The sequence below is a fragment of the Suncus etruscus genome, chromosome 14, assembly GCF_024139225.1.
Source record: "Suncus etruscus isolate mSunEtr1 chromosome 14, mSunEtr1.pri.cur, whole genome shotgun sequence".
Taxonomy (NCBI): Eukaryota; Metazoa; Chordata; class Mammalia; order Eulipotyphla; family Soricidae; genus Suncus; species Suncus etruscus.
Window position 1 is genome coordinate 39,597,835 of NC_064861.1, and position 6,003 is coordinate 39,603,837.

The following is a 6,003-nucleotide window of genomic DNA, read 5'->3' on the forward strand; positions in this document are numbered from 1 at the left end:
GAACATGGATGACTCAGGACAGATCGTGGTTCGATCCCCTGGCGTCCCATATAGTCACCAAGCCAGGAGCAAATTCTGAGCACATAGCCAGGAATAACCCCTGAGTGTCACCGAGTGTGGACCAAAAAAAAAAAAAAAAAAAAAAAAAGGGGCTGTCTAGGGAGGACTGGTAACTGGAAGTGACTGAACCTGCAAATTTCCAGCATATACAAAAAAAACATGAATACATGTATGTGCTAATTATGTATATGTACATACTCGGGCACATGCCTGCACACAAGCAAACACATGTACATGCACCAGTGATGTAAACAGACAAAATCACTCTCTGAGCTTTACAGTCCTCCCCATCTTCTGGTCACACTTGGCAGTACTCTGGGGACCGTGCAGCATTGAGAATCAAACCCAGGACTTCTTGTGCAAACTGTGTTCCAGCCCTTTGAGCAACCCCCTCCCATCCTAAACTTATAATAACAGCCCTTATCAGCGTCAGAGACATGGCTCTTAACTCAATGTCCTGAACACATACTTTGAATATGGGCGACCTGGGCTCACTCTCCAGCACAACGTGGTCCTTGGACTCTCTGAGACAGAATGCAAAGCTGGGAGCAGCCCCAGTAGCTGACATAGAATGTCCCTCCATCCCAGCTAGAAGAAGAACCTTCTCCAGTCTCCCTTAAGGCATCTGTTTGTGCCACATCGCTGGAAGGACAAGTGTATGGTGCCCCCAGTGAACAGAGCTTCCAGGAAGAGAAGTCACTGCAGAACCTCTGTGTCTGCCTTCAGTTATTAGATCATCCCCTAGGGGGGACTCTTGAGTCACATCAGGGGCACAGGGACACAAAGGTAGGGTGCAGGCTTATTCCTATATCCCCACATCCCTGAAAATGTCAGATCAGAAGCCAGTACTGACCTGAATGGGGATTTCACACTCCTCCTCTGGTCTCACAAGTCCCAGCCCACAGTTTTGAGGCTCCTGCTCTTCCCAAATAGAAGCTGGAGGGTCCAGGTGAAGAGGTCCTGGGGGACAGGCCAGACATCTGCAAAGTGTTCGCTCAGTTCATTCCTATTTGTTTCTGTGATGCTGGGGATTGAACAATGAACTTACACTTCAGACAGGTGTCATGCTGAGCCATAGCTCTAGACCCAAGAAAATGTTTAGCATTCTACAGAACTAAATTCTTTGTTCAAAGAATAAATGGCATAAATGAACCCAAACTCCATGCAGAACTTTAACATTATATGTGGGGGGGGGGCAGGTTGGTCACAGCTGACTGAGCTTACTCCTGACTCTGTGTTCATGGATTACTCCTGGAGAGAATTGGGGGACACTTTGGAGTGCTGAGGATTAAATCCAGGTCAGCATGTGCAAGGCAAATGCGTCACCTTCTGTACAATCTCTCTGTTTTTGTTTTTGTTTTTTTGTTTTTGTTTTTTTGCTTTTTGTTTTTGGGCCACACCCAGCGGTGCTCAGGGGTTACTCCTGGCTGTCTGCTCAGAAATAGCTCCTGGCAGGCACGGGGGACCATATGGGACACCGGGATTCGAACCAACCATCTTTGGTCCTGGATTGGCTGCTTGCAAGGCAAATGCCTCTGTGCTATCTCTCCGGGCCCTGTATAATCTCTCTGGCCCCATAAAACTTGAAATGTCTTCAGAAGGATGATGGTTTGAATCCTGGCATCCCATATGATCCCCTGAGCCTGCCAGGAGCAATTTCTGAGTGTAGAGCCAGGAGTAACCCCTGAGCGTTGGCAGGTGTGACCCCCAAAAACAAAACAAAAAAAAAAAACAAAACAAAAAATTACTCTTTACCTGCTCCCTCAGGTGACCAAATGAGATGCTGGGGGACCTAAGGAAAACATCCAAGGAAAATACCCTACTTGCTGTATTATGGTTCTAGTCTCCAAAACCACTGAGTATGTCCCTTACCAACAACCTTTGAGGCTATACCTGGTGGTTCTCGGGGAACTTATAATACCACAAATTAAATCCAGGTCAACTGCATGCAAAGCATGTGTTTCAGTGTTGTTCTCTGGTCCCTTTCTTCTGTAGTCTTTATTTTCAGTTCTGCTCCTCAATGTGGATTTTTGTTTGTTTGTTTGTTTTTGGGTTACACTCGGCAGCACTCAGGGGTTACTCCGGGCTCTATGCTCAGAAATCGCTCTAGGCAGGCTCGGGGGACCATATGGGATGCCAGGATTCGAACCACTGTCCGTCTGAATGCAAGGCAAATGCCCTACCTCCATGCTATCTCTCCAGACTCAATGTGAATTTTATTTTTATTTTATTTGGGCCACACCTACTGGTGCTCAGGTGTTACTCATGGCTCTGCACTCAGAAATCACTCCTGACAGGTTCAGGGGACCATATGGGATGCCAGGGATCGAACCTGGGTCAGCTGCGTGCAAGGCAAATATTGTACTATTACTCTGGCCCCAATGTAGATATTTTAACAGGTATATGCTTGAATTATTTGTTTGTTTGTTTTTGGGTTACACTGGCAGTGCTCAGGGGTTACTCCTGGTTCTACGCTCAGAAATCGCTCCTGGCAGGCTCAAGGGACCATCTGGGATACTGGGAATTGAAACAGGTCTGTCTGGGGTTGGCCACATGCTAGTCAAACACCATATCCGGCCTATGCTTGTATTTAATAATTTACATTTTTCTGTGATATATTTAGCTAATGAATTTTAATATTAGTAAACATATATTTTAATTCTTGAATTTTTATTTGGCTCCTTTTGTGTTACAAGCCCCCTCCCGTTGGCTCCCCAGCTGCTTGGCTTGCTTCTCCTTGGTTCTTCATCTTGCTTTTTGGTACTCCCTGTTTGCTCCTCTCCTGTGTCCCAGCTCAGACTTGCTTCAGTACTACCAGTCCTGGCCCTTCATTCTGGCGGTGCTAGGGTCTTTTTCAGAGAGACTCACAGCTCCACTCAGCCCAGCTTCCGCTGGGGATTTGCATCCCTTATCATCATCCCAAAATAACCCTGACACACAAAACCACAGCTCTTGAGTTTCAGCTTTTCCTCCCAGTCTGAGGAGTCCTGCTGGCCGCATAGAGTAGAACAAAGAGAGCATTCAGGCATTGAGTCAGGGAGAGGGACCTGGCCACGCAGAGGCAGAGCACTTGGCCCTTGGGAGACAAGATTTTGTCTGCATGGGCTAAGGCCAGCACCCACTCAATAGCAATGGAGTTCACTCTCATTCAGGAATGCCATGATCTTTCTTTTTTCTTTTCACTTTGTTTTGTTTGTTTGTTTGTTTTGTTTTTGGGCCACACCCAGTGGCACTCAGGAGTTTTCTCCTGGCTCTGTGCTCAGAAATCACCCCTGGCAGGCTCCGGGGACCATATGGGATGCCAGGGATCAAACCTGGGTCTGTCCCAGGTCAGCCGTGTGCAAGGCAAACGACCTACCACTGTGCTAATCTTTCTTTTTCCTTTTTCTCTTTCTTTTTTTTTTTTTTTCTATTCCAAGGAGAACCCAAGTCTTATGCATACAAGGCTGGCACTTTGCTCTGAGTTACACCCAAAGCACCAAATCTTCTGTGATCTTGGGGTACTGGAGTGAAAGTACAGAGAGTAGAGCATTTGCCTTGCATATGGTTGTCCCAGACTTGATCCCCACAACTCCATGTGGTCCCTTGAGCACCACAAGAAGTGATCCCTGGGCCCGGAGAGATAGCATAGTGGCGTTTGCCTTGCAAGCGGCCGATCCAGGACCAAAGGTGGTTGGTTTGAATCCCGGTGTCCCATATGGTCCCCCGTGCCTGCCAGGAGCTATTTCTGAGCAGACAGCCAGGAGTAACCCCTGAGCAATGCTGGGTGTGACCCCAAAAACAAACAAACAAACAAAAGAAGTGATCCCTGAATGCAGAGCCAGGAGTAAACATCGAGCATAGCCAGGTATGGCACCCCCCAAAAAAACCTTTGATATTTACTTATTTTCTTTACCACATCCAGCAGTACACAGGGTTTGCTCCTGACTCAGCACTCAGGAATCACTCCTGGAAGTGTTCAGGTGACTCTATGGGATACTGGAACATCAAACTCAGGTCTGCTGTGTGTAAGACAAGTGACCTCTTTGCTGACCTATCTCTGTGGTTTTAAATCTTCTTTGATGTTAAACCAAACCACCCATGTGCTGACTCACTAGGCTTTTGTGCTGTGCAAAACACTACAATCATTTTCAGGGCCCACCTGCTCCAGAGTTGTGAAACTACTATTTTTGGCATACTGGGACCAAGTATTTTGGCTTCCAGGAGCTAAAGTCGGGCCTCTCTGCGTCTGGTGTCTGTCTGCAGAGAAGTGGAGGTTTTCTGCAGTATTGGGTCACACAGTGTGGTGTGTGTGGTATGGACGTGGTCTGAGATACTTCTCTGGAGCACCAAGTATAGTGCACAGGATTGATTGGTGATGCTGTGTGGCTTGACTGTCACAGAGCTAAGATGGAGATGTCTTTTCCCTCTCTGAAAGTGGGTTTGGGGAAGTGGGAAGAGGAGGACTGTCTTCTTCCTGCCATAAACAGGAGCCATCGTTCCGAGAAGCTTCAAGAAGAGTTGCTCCTTCCAGTGAATATTGCCACAAAACAAATTAAAACAAACAACAATAAAAGTTTAGGGGGCCGGGAAGGTGGCGCTAGAGGTAAGGTGTCTGCCTTGCAAGCGCTAGCATAGGACAGACCACGGTTCGATCCCCCTGCATCCCATATGGTCCCCCCAAGCCAGGGGCGATTTCTGAGCGCACAGCCAGGAGTAACCCCTGAGTGTCAAATGGGTGTGGCCCAAAAACCAAAAAAAGAAAAAGAAAAAAAAAGTTTAGTAGACATTTTATTTTTGTTTTGGGGCCACACCCAGTGGTGCTTAGGGCTTACTCCTGGCTCCGCACTCAGGAACTACTCCTGGCATTTTCAAGCGACCATAAGGGACACCAGGGATCAAACCCGGGTCAGCCAGCAGGTGAACACCCTCCTCACTCTGACCTGAGTAGACGTTTAAAAAGAAGTAGGGATCACATCCAGCCAGCCACCACACACAATCCTGACACCATCCACATTCCTGAAACCACACATCCCACAACACTCTTTTTTGTTTTTTTGTGTTTTGTTTTTGTTATTCCTGGTTCAATGCTCAGACCATATGGGGATGCTGGGATTCCAACCACCATCCTTCTTCGAACCACCATCCTTCTGCATGCAAGGCAAATGCCCTACCTGCTATCTCTCCGGCCCCTCCACAACACTCTTTTTTTTTTTTTTTTTTGGGCCACACCCGTTTGACGCTCAGGGATTACTCCTGGCTATGTGCTCAGAAATCGCCCCTGGCTTGGGGGACCATATGGGACGCCGGGGGATCGAACCGCGGTCCGTTCCTTGGCTAGCACTTGTAGGGCAGACACCTTACCTCTAGCGCCACCTTCCCGGCCCCCTCCACAACACTCTTGACCTCACAGTCCCGAGGTCCCTTTACCCTTTCCCACCCCCTTACTTTGCAGCTGCCTTCAAGGCAACTTTACACAGTACCACCGCTCTGCTCTATATAACCATGCCCCTTTCTTATCCCCGACCCACCCCCGTTTATTTTTTGGGGGGGTTTTTGGGTCACACCTGGCAGCCCTTAGGGGTACTCCTGGCTCTGCGCTCAGAAATCGCTCCTGGCAGGCTCGGAGGACCATATGGGATGCCGGGATTCGAACCACCGTGCTTCTGCACGCAAGGCAAATGCTCTCTCCGATATCCATCCTGACCCGCCCTTGTCTCTCTCTCATTTCTTGGCCCCGCCCCTCCCCTCCCACCCTCGCTGAGTCCCGCCCCGTCGTCCATCTCCAAGGGTCTCCGCTCCCATTCGCCACGCCCACTGCCCCTCCCCTCCCACATCTCCTCTTCCGGTCCCGCCTCTTCCCGGCTCTCCTCTCCCGGCCCCGCCCTTGCCCTGCTGCTCTCCAGGCCCCGCCCACCACCGCGACCACGCCCCCTCTCCGGCCCCGCCCTCCCGGCCTCACCT